The sequence below is a fragment of the Corylus avellana genome, chromosome ca4 (genome assembly GCF_901000735.1).
Source record: "Corylus avellana chromosome ca4, CavTom2PMs-1.0".
Lineage (NCBI taxonomy): Eukaryota > Viridiplantae > Streptophyta > Magnoliopsida > Fagales > Betulaceae > Corylus > Corylus avellana.
The window spans coordinates 1,375,098-1,390,162 of NC_081544.1; the positions used below are offsets into that span (position 1 = coordinate 1,375,098).

The 15,065-nt window shown below is 32.7% G+C and overlaps 1 pseudogene; it reads right to left on the reverse strand.

Annotated features, from left to right (window-relative positions):
* Positions 1-10,384: 10,384 nt before the first annotated feature.
* On the reverse strand, positions 10,385-11,864 carry LOC132177190 (UPF0481 protein At3g47200-like; annotated as a pseudogene).
* Between the last annotated feature and the right edge of the window lie 3,201 nt (positions 11,865-15,065).

Sequence of the window (15,065 nt, forward strand, 5' to 3'; positions counted from 1 at the left end):
CATTTCTGGCTTTAGGTTCGTATAGATTTGTTTTGATCTGAATTTTTTTTTTTCTTCTTCTTTAATCGCTTTGTGCGGTCCATTGAGAGATTTAGGTTACTTGTTTAACCCATTTCTTAATTATTGAAATTATTTTTGCACTATTTTTATTTATTTTGAATCTATTATTAAGAACTCTACCATATTTTTAATTTTAGGATCACCAACTTTTTCATTCTTAAAAAGTGGGGAGGATTCTCTCTTATAATTCTTTTTTTTTTTTAAAAGGATAAGAAGGATTTCATATCATTGACAGCTGGCTTACTGTCCACACAGTCAGCAAGAGCTTTGTTAATTGATAGAAGCATGTGCACCACGTCAAATTATTTACTAAAACAAGAAACACGTGGGGATTTGGTCAAAATATTTATTATGGGCCACATTTCTTTGAAGAATGTCTCTCCTGTCCTTTCCTCTCTTCTCTCTCCTCTGGGTTGGTTTGCAATATTATTGATTACTTGTACTCAACTTAATTTGTAGTTGGTAAGATGGATTAATGTATCGTGTTTCACATTTCGTGTAAGTATTATTCCTATTTATTTCTTTCCGTATGTACCTCACTTTGCTAGACTAATCACTTTCTCTTTGACATTTGAAAGTATTTGCTACTTATTTATTTATTTATTTTCTCTCACTGGTTGTTGTAGGTAGGGCTAACGTATTCCGAATGCAATTATTTGTGTAATATTTTCAGTCGTACGTATTCATAAAATAAAAACCTCGATCTCTTTTAGATGCTCGTATCTTCGTATGAATTATGTGTTTACTAATTGCATTGACGTAATTATTGTAGTTGTTATACACTATCCACATATTAGGTATAGACTTTTGTGCTTATTTCTGACTTTATATATTTTTTTTCTTTTCTTTTGGGGGTTTCTATTAAGACTTATTTTAAATGATTTTGAGAATAATTTTGAACCGGTTTTAGTGTTTTGGGTTTGTTTTAATTTTTTTTTAAGTCCTAATGTTTTGAAAGTATATTAGCTTCACATTACTTTGAAAAACAATGTAAACATAATCTATACCTAATCCAAAACAACGTTATTTTGGTATTAAACACTAAAACGACGTTGTTTTGGAGAATTTCTTAAATATAATTATTGCATGGATATGTCTAATAGTAAAAAAAAAAAAAAAAAAAAATGCCAGAGAAAGACTATTGCATGGATATCATAAGTGTAATAGATTGGATGAAGGCCGGACATTTAAGATTTTTTTTTTTTTTTTTTGGAGTGGTTGGGGGTAGGGGGTTTTGTTGTAACAAAATCTTATAATATTGATGTAACAGTTTCAACTTTCAACTAAATTTTGGATTAATGGGGGGTTTGTTGTAACATTTTGCATTCATATCTTACAGTTATCTTATAATATTAATGTTACAGTTTCAACTTTCAACTAAATTTTGGATTAATGGGGGGTTTTGTTGTAACATTTTGCATTCATATCTTACAGTTATCTTATAATATTAATGTAACAGTTTCAACTTTCAACTAAATTTTGGATTAATTTGTTAAATCACTACTTGTTATGTTGATGTGATTGTTTCAACTTTCAACTAATTTTTGGATCAATCTGTTAAACGAAAGGATTACGATTAAGATGCGTCCACTAGACATTCTGGGCCATTTATTGTAACCATAAGTTTCTCTCAGTTAAAGCAATATGATTAAGTGATTAAATTTACCTTTTTCTATCAGCTTCAGCATTTGAGACAACTTGTAATTTAACATGATATTAGAGCCAAAAGTCTTGGGATCGAACCTTGACTCCGTCAATTCACCTCCCATTTAAATTAAATATTCTATGTGTTGGGTCTTATTTATTAAAAGAGAGTAATATAATTAAGTGATTAAATTTATATTTTCTTATCAGCTTAAGCATTTGAGACAATTGGTAGTTTAACACCCTCAACCTTTCTCAACATAGGCCCTAAAAAATGATGCTGTTGAATAGAAATGTCGAAGAGCTTTTACATATATTGCTAGAAAATGATCATGAAAATGAAAATGTGAGTAATCAATCAATCAATGTTGGAATAAGTGAACATATTCTCTAAGACATAGAGTAATACTGAAATACTAATATGGTTGGCCGAGTAGTCGGAGCAGAGCGTGTACGGAGTAGTTTGGGGTTTTCCAAAATACGTCCGTACAATTAGAGTTTTCCTATAAATATTTTAATCCTAAGTCATTAATAGTTAAATATAGTCGCACTCTTCGATCTGTAGACGTAAGCACATTACCAAACCATGTAAATTTGTGTCTTGATTTTCTCTTACTCCCTCTTTATTCGATTTCGTATTATTCATCATTGTTGGCACAATAACAGCAATTAATAATCAAAAAAAAAAAAAAACCTTCGATTATCCAATCTAGGCCACTTGTATTTTAAGGGGAGGTCTTAAGTTTATCCTAAGAAAAATTGATGATATAATGAAGGATTTATATGAAAAATGTTAAACATATTCATTTTGAACATAAGTTAATTTAATAGACTAAATTGAATAAATTCTTTCAACTTAATTTGGAAAAAAAACTTTATACTTAAAAAAAAAAAAAGTGATAACTAGAAAACCTTGCATTTTCTCAAAAGTAGAAGATTTGATATAAATAATATTAACCACTTATACCTTGGACACATTGAAGTAAGTTTGGACGCTAAGCAATTTGTTTCTTCATTATTTTATTAAAGTCTAAAAGCTTTACCTTAAAAAAAAAAAAAAAACCACTTATGCTCATCGAGGGAGCCCGCAAGAAGATCGACGTGACCATATTGAAATGAGTAATATTATACTTATAATATTTTTTATAATTTATTAACATGTGAAAATTTGCAATTTTTTTTTTAACAAAATCTGTAAATTTCATTGATGAAATATCAAGAGTATAAGCTCTTATAACACAGAGCATAAAGCTCTGAAAAATCATAGCAAAATGCTATGAGGTTACAAAGTCATAGATACAATCATAAAAATCTTACAATCAAGTACATATCTATGACTTAAATCTTCCGCTAACCCATCTACAATTACAGTTAAGGAATAGATCTGCTCCGATCAGATTAGATCTAGGACATGGGTAGCCTAAATACAAAAAAACAAAAACCAAATCAACAAAAAAAACTAAAAAAATTAAAAATCTGGCCGTGAGAGATAAACCTCAACAGCGATCTACTTCTCCTCGGCCCTAAGGTCAGGAGATAATTCCATCCTTGACTCGAAAGCCAGGACAAAAATAATAAAAAATCAAAAAACAAAAAAAAATTCCTACAAGCAGCAGTCGAGGAGTACAACATCGTAGACATCCTCAAGAAAACACGCCTTGGCTGATGAAGACAATCATATCTAAGTTTGAAGAAACTAGATTTAGATCTAGATCTATAAACTAAATCTAAAGCAAACTCGCAAAAATAGAGATCGGAGGAGATGACAGAAAAGACACCGAATACTGCTACCAAAAAATGGGAGATGGGAAAAGATAAGAGTACTTCTATTGAGAAGGTAAAGCCTCTGTAAATTTGTAATTAGAGTTAGTCAACCATTCAAAAGAAAAAAATTAAATTTCACCAATTATATACCCACAAGTATTAACAATTTGTAAAAAAATTTATCCCAACTAATCATTTCAGGCTCATCATTTCTTCAACCTTAAAAAGCTACCATGCTTTCCATGCTTTGAGTCTGAACTCATTTGTCTTTACAGCCACTAGGCCCAATACAAACAGAATTTTTTTATTTTTTATTTTTTATTTTTTATGAATTATCAATTTTTTTTTTTTAATTTTAATTTTTAAAATAAAAAAACAGAACTTATGATGATAGCCAGCATGCCATATCATAAAAAATCAAATGTGATGCTTTCTCATAACTCGTTGTCTAAAAGACTTATCATAGCCAGCATGTCATGTCCTACAACATGATACCATGTACGTGGTACCACGTGGGTTTCTTATCAAGACAATAAATGCAAAGCTAATATTCGACGTGGCAAATTTATTTTCACACACATTCATCTCCAATCATTAACTTTTGCAACCACTTGGAACTAAAATTTTGGATTCTTTCGAATTTTTTTATGATATTAAATATTCAACATTTATTCCCTCAACAATGCTTATGATATTTATTCCTATTTTATACGGTATAAGCTGATACGATAAAATTTGAATCATTTAATTCTTAAGGGTATATGATAAGTTGATAGTATAAGTCGTTTTGTCTATAAGAGGTAGATTAATTGGTTAGGATCACGCCTAATGAAACGAAGGTCACTAATTCGAATTTCCTTCCCCTTCTTATTAAAATAATGAAGAAACAAATTGCTTTACATCCAAACTTACTCCAATGTGTTCAAGGTATTAGTGGTTAATATTATTATTTATATCAATTCTTGTACTTTTGAGAAAATTGCAAGGTTTTTTATTTCACATTTTTTTAAGTACAAAGTTTTTCTTTAAATTAAATTGAAAGAATTCTTTTTAATTTAGTCTATTAAATTAACATGTATATATTAGACTTATATCAGTTTAATAAAGGCATGTTACATTATCATTTTTTCAACTATATCTTTTTGCAAATCATGCATGATACATGACTATCTGACGCAGATTTCTCAAAGTCGTTGTCAGCCACGTGTGATATGGAATGATTTAGAGAATAAAGGTGTCGACGTATTATTAGTGATAATATGTACAAATTGCCATGTGCCATTAAGTCCTTTTAGAAATGCTAACGTAAAGACTATTTTTATACAAAAGGAAAAGCACATGGACTTATGCTATAATTCAAATCGCATACTAATTTTATAAGAATGCAAATCACATTAACTAATTTTGTATAAGTTTTCATATCTGACGGCCTGTCAAATGTGGCATACATTGTAGGACATCTCATAATAGAAAATATATTATAAGATAATTTTCAATTTAAGGAGGGAAATGAAAACTAAATTCTTTCTAGTAGTGGCTTTAAGTTTCATGCCATTTTCACTTCTTAAAAAAAAATGATGGTATCTTTTGTGAAGTTTAATTTTATTTATTTTTGTTGGAAAATTCATGTATTAAAACATGATTTTTTGGGGTCTAAATCAGAAAATTTCATCTATAAACGGCAAATTGTGAGGGATATATTTGCAGAATTCCAATTATCTTAAAATATCACCGACAACAAAAAAAGAAAAGAAGAAGAGAAAAAAGAGAAGGCGGGAAACAACAAAAAAGACAAAAAAAAAAGAGAGGAAAAGAACACAGAAAGCGGTAAAGAACAAAAGGTAGTCCGAGAATACCATGTGATGTGGACCGAAAAAAACAAAAGAGAGAATACCATGCATGTGGACAAGACCTCCCATTTGGAGGAAAACGTAGCTTTTTAAAATAAAATAAAAATTAAAAAAGGCAGACAAAAAATATCAACGGTAGCTATTATAGTTGGGCGTGATTATAATAATACCTACTTGTTGAGAGACTCACACGAAAGGTCTAGAGTGGAAACAACAAGCGTTCATTCAAGTCCAACTAAATTACATAATTTGATTCAGTCCTATCAGAATATCAATAAGACTTAATACGGCTAATGCTAATAGACTTGAGGATTCTCATTTCAAGAATTAAACTCTCACTCTTGTACATGCGAAACCACTTTAAGAATTTTCATAAAGCCACTAAACCCCACCACCATCCCTATTTCCTGCTCAATGAATTTAATTCGGAGATTAAGATTATGGAAAATACCAGCCAAAAGCCCCTAAACTCTCACATATACATGCTTAAAATGATTGATTTTAGGACCCTTTACACCGACATATTCAAAATCCATTTTCTAATATTCCACAAAACGAGGAAATTAAAAAGATGCATTTGAACGAAATTTTCAGAAACGTTTTGGGAAATGTAATCACGGACCCAACCCACCATTAAAGAGAGAGGAGGTCAAGCTTGGCGGCAACAATGAAGCCACCAACAACATGGTCCCAGTCGGATGCTTACAATGATTCTGTCGCTTCTCTCCCCGTACTCATAGAGTATTAGAGCTGTCATTCACACGTGATCTTTGTCTTGAACTTCTTGTCGTTCCCACAGACGACACCTACTATTGATGTTGATGCTGATGCTAATACTGATGATTACTACTCGAACCCAAATCTCTAAGTACTTAAAATCAAAGGTTAAATGGATATTGAAGGCTAGTTGGATGTGCTTATATGCCTAATTCAGTTATGTTTCGTTTATTTGTTTTTCTTTAAGAGAGGTCTTTAGAATGAAAAAATTAGGGTTCATGGTGTTGTGTTTACCTTCGATTTGTAGTTGCCCTTATATATATTCGAGGGTTCTCTCTCTTCTTCTAGCTATCAGATTCTTGCTAGGTGTCCTATTACTATTGGGAAAAGTACTATATATGGTTGGGTGTGTTATGTGTCCTGTAACTTATTGTCGTTCTCACAAACGGTGTCAACTATTGATGCAGATGATCACTCGAGCCCAAGTCCACGAGTACCTACAATCAAAGGTCAAATAGAGACTGAAGGCTAGTTGGGTGTGTACACTTGTTTGAACGACTTTTTAAGACTATAACGCACGTGCTTAATTACGAAGCCATCTTTAAAACATAAAATTAAGCTGAATTGCAAAATCGGAAGCCCTAGAAATTAGGGTCAAAATGATGAGAAAAGGATCTTAAACGCGTTGAAGAAAGAAAGCTAATTAGGGAGGAACATAGAGGTGCATCTTTGTAAGTCTTAAGAAGATAGAAGTACAAAAGAATTACTTGGTTTGCTGTATGACGTTTACACTCACAGGTTAAAGCCTTAAAATGCTACATTTTTTTTTTCTTTCTCTTCTTCTTTAATGAGATTTTACAATACAGAAGAATTATATTTATAGGAGAATTGGAGTAGATGAGGATAATACAAATAAGAAAATTGGGTAAGTGAGGAGAATTAATACAAGTATAATAGGTGGAAATAGTATCAAATAAGATTTGAATACATTCAAACATCTATTTTAACATCCTCTCAAACTCTAGATGGAATCTTTTTTTCTTTTTCTTTTTTTAATTATTATTTTTTTTTTGCGACGGTGGCCAAGAATGGTTGCCACTGGCTGGGACTGGAGATGCGGCCAGAAAATTGCCGGCTACAGCAATATAAAATCCAAAATTACAAATCAAAATACAGCAATCTAACACAATGTTTATAGTAAACAGTTATCTCTCTATGACTCTGCAACAACTATGGTTGCATTCAAGTGGACTTTATCAAAATCTGTAGGTCGACGTCTGGTCCTTCTCGGGCTTTTCTAGGCTGTGATGGGCTTTGGGAGTTGCTAAACGGGCACACCACATGCTATATATATATATCCTAATTAAGGGTTGGCTCATTGACAAAATCTTAACCCTAATTTGATTGACTTCGGACGAAGCTCATTATTGAATTATAAAATAATTCAACTCTTAAAAATTTAATAATACATAAAAGTAAATACTAATAACTTCAATAAAAATAGTATTCTAAATAAAACTAAAAGACCAAGTTATTCTTTTCTCATCTTGCATCAAAATCAGATCTATGATAATGAGATTATAGAGCATACGGTTTGTGTGAAGGTGACCACTAGCTAGATAGTAGCAGCTATGGTAGCAGTAGTTCTCCAAGGATTGCTAAAATAATCACGTCTCAAGATAACCTTCCATCTATGCCGACAATCCTAGCTCGTAGAATGTATTCAAATCTTTACAAAGATGACTATAATCAGAGTTCATGTCTAAAATAAAAATATGTTTGCAGAGATTATTGCACAAAGTTGCCACTGCATTGCTGTCACCAAGCCAATTAACTAGGATCCTCTTTCGCACAAGTAAATCCACATCTTTGGCAGTGTCAACAAGGAAATCAAATACACGCATATAATCCGTAAAATAAGTATTAGAAAAATAGTGACATTGCTCCAAGGCCACGAGGTTTTGAACATAAGGCTATTGAAAGACCACCATTTTGCAGTTCATGGGAAGGGGGTTTTGGGTACAAAATGTTAGTTCATGAGGGCAAAGTAGCGCAATTGGCACTTCATGGAAGAAAGTGCCAAGGCATTATAGTCCATAGGGGCAAAAGGTAGTTTCCCCTAAAATAAAATAAGAGGAAGCCGGGTTTTGACCTTTAAGAAACTTAGCTGTGCGAGTACGACACACGTAGGCGAGTTAAAAAGCGACACATGGGCCTTCAGCTCCTACAAATGAAATGTTGATCTGCTGTGTGCCTCTCAAACAAATGAACAATCGAGGCTGGGTTATAAAGAAAAACGAGTTTGGGCTGTGCGCATTCTTGGGGCTATTGAAAGACCACCATTTTGCAGACTACTGAAAGACCACCATTTTGCAGACTATTGAAAGACCACCAAATAAATAAAATAGTAATTTATGGAGCCACCCGTCAAGGCCGGTGCGCATGCTTGGGGCGGTTTGGCCCTTTTTTTTTTTTTTTTTTTTTTTCTTCAAATAATAATAATAATAATATTTAATAAAGAATATGAACATGTAGCAATTTCTAGTTGATTTGATGTGAATTTCCAATATTTTCATGGGCGGAAGTACTATCTTCATTTTTATGCTTAATCGAGGTACCATCTCTATTTGATGATGGTGTGGTTTCGGCTACTTTTACAGCATTTATGGGGCAAAAAAACAAAAATAATAATAATAATAATAATAATAATAATAATAATATTTTGGCGACTTGAGGGTGGTGAGACCACCCCTAATGGCCATGAATGTTATTTGACCACTTTGAAATTGGCCGAAAGAGGTGATCGAAACCAATTTTCAACTACTCTTTGGGTCATATAGAGGTGGCCAAACACCCCTAATCTCCATGACCATGAAGGTTGTTCAACCACTTCAAAATTGGCCGAAGAAAGTGGTTGAAACCAAACTCTAGCCAAACATACGAGGGTGTAACTGAAACCAACCCCTAGCCAAAAGAGGGTGGTTGAGCCACCCCCATTGGACTATTTGGAAGTAGCAGAGCCACCCCTAGTCAAATAGCTTGCAATGGAGGGTGGCTCCTTAGGCAAAATGGGAGTGGGTCAAGTCAAGTCACCCCATCTTTTTTTTTTTTTTATTTTATTTATTTTTATTTATTTTTAAATTAATGTTTTATATATATATATAATTTTTTTAGTTTTCTATAATTTTTAATTTTTAATGAGGCATATGACCACGTGACAATTTGTTTGACATGAATTTCCATTAAATTCATAGAATAACCATGCATCTCTATTTTTATGCTTAAGCGAAGTACCATCTACAATACAAATTAAAATTGAAGTGGTCTTTTGTAAAGTTGTTAAATCACAGAAAAATCAAACGTATTGAACCCTAAAGAAAAACAAGTTTGGGCCAAAATATACTTAATTTAGTCCCTCTATTATCATCACATTTGCACTTATATTTTCATACTTTAAAAAGTGATATCAAAATTCTCTTTATTATATTAAAAAAAAAAAAAAAATCTCTCTTTTTTATCACCACGTACGTGTGCGTTAGAAATTGTTCCGTTCATTTTAACGATAAGTACTCCTAGCAAATTGTCACAAAATTCAATATTCAATTATAATCCAAGACATATATGGTACGTGGAAGACTAAGTTTTGAGGCTTCTTAGAGAAAGGGAAAAAAAAAAAAGAATGAAAAAAGGAAATGATATATTTGTTTCTGGAAAAGATTTAGGAAATGCCTTTATATCGTATACATTATTTTATTTTTTTCACTTATGATGTCTTAATTAGGTCCAAAGATCTTAGATGCGCGGTGAGCTAGGAAATGATTTGTCAGCTTTATAAATAGAACTTTTTGTATTGTAAATTCATTTAAGAATAAAAGTAAAATCTAGCCCTTTAGCCTCTATTCTATGGATATAGGTCATGGACCAAACTACGTACGTAAAATCCTTGTGTTTTATTTTATTTCCACTATTTCTTTATATTTCTCCATTTAATTTAGATTTTTTTCAAGAAATTGGGTTATGACAATTAAAAAAAAAGTTGCTTCTTTCTTTTTATGTTTTATTTTTGTACATACATACTCCTTTATTACTACCTACTTTTCTGTCTCCAAATCTTCTTTTCTCAAAGGCCTAACCACTATTGCAGAGCCAGCCATAGAAGGGTTTTCTCTTTCCTTTAGTTGAAACGTATATATCTAACTAGTAGATGTAACAAACTAAAAGATTTACGAACAAAATAGCAATTGCTAGAATAATTCAAAAATATGATTACAAAGAGTATAAAGAATATTGTAAATAGAGCATATAGATATAGTATATTAGTATTGCAATATAAATAAAAAGTGCTAGATTATAATTGAGTGCAAGACCAAAAAGTTTAGTACTTAGGTCACATATAAATTTTCGAAGCTCCTAATACAATAAAAATAATCGAATGATAAAACATTTTCACAATACAATATATCATTAGAATTACACAAACTTTAGATCTACAATAATGAGATGATAGAGCATATAGTTTGTGTGAGAGTGAGCACCAGCAAGATAATAGCAGCTACAGTAGCAGTAGTTCTCCAAGGATTGCTAAAATAATCACGTCTCAAGATAGCCCGCCAATGATGCCAAGAATCCTCATAGAATGAATTCAAATCCTCACAAAGGCAACAATAATCAGAGTTCGTGTCTGAAATAAAAATATGTTTGCAGAGATTGTTGACCAAATTTATCACTGCATTGGTGTCGCCTAAACCATTAACCAAGATCTTCTTTCGCACAAATAAATCCACATCTTTGGTAGTGTTGATAAGCAAATCTAATACACGAATATAATCAGTAAAATAAGCATCATGCGGATAGTGACATTGCTCCAAGGCCATGAGGTTTCGAAAAAGAGACTCGGTATAATTGTTTAGTTTAATGTATGGTATTTCCAGCACTCCATTTCTGAATTTTAAGTCAAATAAGCATTTGCTTGAGCTCACCATAAACTCCACCCCTGCCTCTTGCAACTGGCTCGCAGTGTGCAAATGCTTAACTTTTATGCCATGATTTCTTGGTGGTAGTCTTTGTGATATCGATTGGGGTAGAAAAGAGGTTCTTAACAAATCAACAAAGTGCTTTATTTTCAAATCAGGATCGAGAGATATTGTTCTACTGTTGAATCGTGCTAGGAATCCAAAGGCGAGCTGTGCGAAGGATGGGAAGTTTGAGCGAGACGCAAATGCAAAGTTGTATAATTCCTCAATAACAAAGAAAGGAAGTTGATTTTCAAGCAACCGCATGTCCTTTCTTATACCAGCAATCAATCTTGTTGTAAATACTATTAAGTCGTCCTCACCCCTCCATTCTTCATGCTTTTGTGTCAAAAAAAAACATAATAATGAAGCTCTCATCTACCAGGATCATTTTCACGCAATCGTCACTGCTAAGTTGGATAGTCTCTGCATAACAGCGACGAACATCTCCTTCCCTATCTCTTATAGTGCTTACTAATTTCTCCAGGTTTAGCGCAGCCTTTTGGACAAATCTCTTGAAATATCTCACTTTAAGTTTTTCCATTGTTTCCAATCTTTTATCTCCATGGTGAAAAGGCCCTATTGATACAACCTCAGGAGTATAGGCTTCTTCGTTCACCCTGCGAAGATCAGGTGGAATCCTGTAAATACAACATTCAGGTGGTAAGGGAGGCTCCGAGCTTTCTAGCATTAATTCAATGTTATTTGCCAACTCTCTGTCTAGCAAGTTGGCTCCTCTAGCAACTTCTCCATTTTGACTTTCATTTCCACTTGGACCGTTTGCTTCCCTTTGACTTTCAAAATTTCCATTCACATTTATTATCAAAGCATTTGCCTCTTCTTGAATTTCTGCACTTGCTGATTGTTCCATCTAGCAAATTGCCTTTCTTAAATTTCCTAAGGACAAAGTCAAGGGTCACAACATGTTAAAAATATTGGAAGATAGTTCCCAAGATGCGGCAAAATCTCGTGTTTGACCTTTTTCTTTTGTAAGTTCTAAATCCTTGATATGCACAAAATATTAAAAACTAAATTAGAATTGGACGTGATAACTAAAATGTCTACTGATGGTGGTGGAAGAACACAAAAAAAAAAGAAAAAAAAGAAAAAAAAAAGAAAGAGAAAGAAATAGAAATTCATATGCATAGCAACTTTAATTGAGGTTTGTCAAAAGCATCAACTTCTATATATGTTAAACCACAGCAAACGGTAGGAGCAATAGAGAAATATAATGCCATAAACCAGAGAATGAGAGAGAGAGAGAGAGATAGTATTAATATTATTCTACTGGTAAAAACAAAAACCGAAAGAAAGAAAGAAAGAAGAGTGGGGGTTCACCTTGAAGAAACTTAGCTGAGTGTTCAGTACGCCACAAGTACACGACTTCAAAAGCGACACACAGCTCCTGCAAATCAAATGTACATCTGCTGTTTGGCTCTCAAACAATAGAATAGAGGGTTGGGTTATAAAGAAACACAAGTTTGATGAAAATTACATTTTAGCCTATCAACTTTCAACACATTTGCACTTGGGGGGTAATTGCGAAACGGAGTGTCAGAAAATTCAATAATAATAATCAGACATGAGTGGACGAGTAAGTTATGCGGCTTGCTTCATATATTCTTGCTAGATTGTTAGGTGAAAGGTGGTGAATTTTCTAAGCATGTAGATTATTGTCTGCCACGCGCTTCATGATAAAATTGAAAGACGAAACCATGGCTAAATGAGAGAAGTGAATGATGTGTGCCCTTAAAAAAAAAAAAAAAACAAGTGACCAACGTGTGCGCATTTCTACTGGTTTGTTAGGTAAATGATTTCGTTTCGATTTTGGTTCAATACTATAGTAAAAATTGATTGATATGATGTGAAAAAAAATAAAAATAATTTTTTTTGAAAAATTAAAAAAGTAAGAATGTTTTGCTACACATTTTTTTCAAAAAACCCTGCAAATCAGCCCGTATGAACGTACTTCTCTATAACAGCCAAATTCAATAAGATTTTCCTCGCAAATAATTCTTAGATTTAAACTTGCTTAAATGAGAAGTGAACATATATTAAAGTCAATATATAAATGTTTGGACATGATTAATTAAAAGTTCCTCATTAATTACTAACTGTCTTTGGCAGAGCTCTCCTAGTACGACTCTTGTGATCTTCACTCTTCAAACGATAGAGAAACAAGGCTTGGCAGAACTACGTCGTACGTACGAAACTTCTCTTCTATTTCCTTCCAATTTTAAAAAGAAAATAAATAGAGAATATAAAGGGAAAATAAAGCGGAGCCACTTTTTCAAATGACATGTTAAACTACCAGCTATCTTAAAAGTTTAAGCTGATAAGATGAAGTAAATTTAATCATTTAATCATATTACTTTAATATTCTCCCTCACGTGTAGGCTCAAACTCTCTTTTAATAGGTGAGACCAAACACGTGAAATATTTATTTTAAATGAAGAGTGATTTGACGGAGTCAATGTTCGATCTAAAAACCTTTGACTCTGATACCATGTTAAACTATCAGCTATCCTAAAAATTAAACTGATAAGAAAAACTTAATTATATTACTTTAACATAGCAGACCTTAATTTTATGCTTGCCTCTCAGAGCTCAGGAATATCACTTTTTCTAATGGCTGACCTTTATGCTTGCATCGGCCTTTATTCTTGGCATTTATGCTTGCATCGACCTTATTTAATTATGCTCTTCCATAATTTTTCTGTTTGGTTTTGTATTGAGACAAGTTTAGTGTCAAAACTAGTATGATTTTGAGTGTAGATTGTCTGCCACGCGCTACATGGAAAAATTGAAAGACGAGACCAAGGCTAAATGAGAGAAGTGAATAATGATGTGTGCCCTTCAAAAAAAAAAAAAGTGACCGATATGTGCGCATCTCTGAGTGCTGTTTTTGTTGGATTCACATGGCTGGCGAGCAGCTTCTATCACGCTGCAGTAAGAGCATTTAATTAAGGCTATGATTCTTTCCATGTAAAATGGTTTCTGAAAATAATTTTTTGCTAAAAATATTTTATGGTGTTTACAGCGCTTACGGAAATCAAATTTTTTTAATATTTTCTTTTATATATATATATATTTTTCATAAATTATATTAAACTTTAAATTGCGAATATATCTCGACCAAATCTTAGAAGTGTCCGAATCGAGTTTCGCAAGGACCCCAATGGGACTCACCCGAACCCAGCCTAGACCCTATTAGGAGTTAGGACCGTGTTGGGATTAGCTCGAGACCCTGGCAGGACTTGCCCGAGACCTGATAGGAACATTTTCGTAATTTAGTGTTTAATATGATTTTGCGTACACACCAAATGCCGGAAAATGTTTTCCAAAAAATGTTTTCTGCTGAAAATGTTTTATGCTAAAAACATTTTTCGACGTTGGCGACCCGACCGGGACCTACCTGATTTTTCGTACATGCCAAATACCGGACAATGTTTTCTAAGAAATCATTTTCTAGGAACATGTTTTACGCCGAAATCTCTATGACTATGCAGCAACTCTGGTTGCATTCAAGTGGACTTTATCAAAATCTGTAGGATGTCTTGCCCTTCTTGGGCTTATCTGGGCCATGATAGGCTCCATGGGCTTTGTGAGTTGCTAAATGGGCACACCACATGCAATATCCTAATTAAGGGTTGGCTATGATACCAATTTGACACAGCACAAATAAAAAAGAAAAAAAAAAAAGAAAATAAAGAAAAACCGAAATAATGTAAAAAATAGGTTGAACGAGAGTCACATTGGTAAAGTCTCTTCTTCGAAGAGAATAAGAATCACGCCTCAAAGAAAACATCTTTATCAATCATAATATGTCTCTGTTGGAGTACAAAATAACATTTAAATAGATTCATTGACAAAATCCTAATCCTAATTTGATTGACCTTGGGTGAAGCTCATTATTGGATTATAAAACAATACAACTCTTAAAAAGTATATAATACATAAAAGTAAATACTAATAGCTTCAATAAAAATAGTGTTCTAAATAAAACTAAAAGAACAAA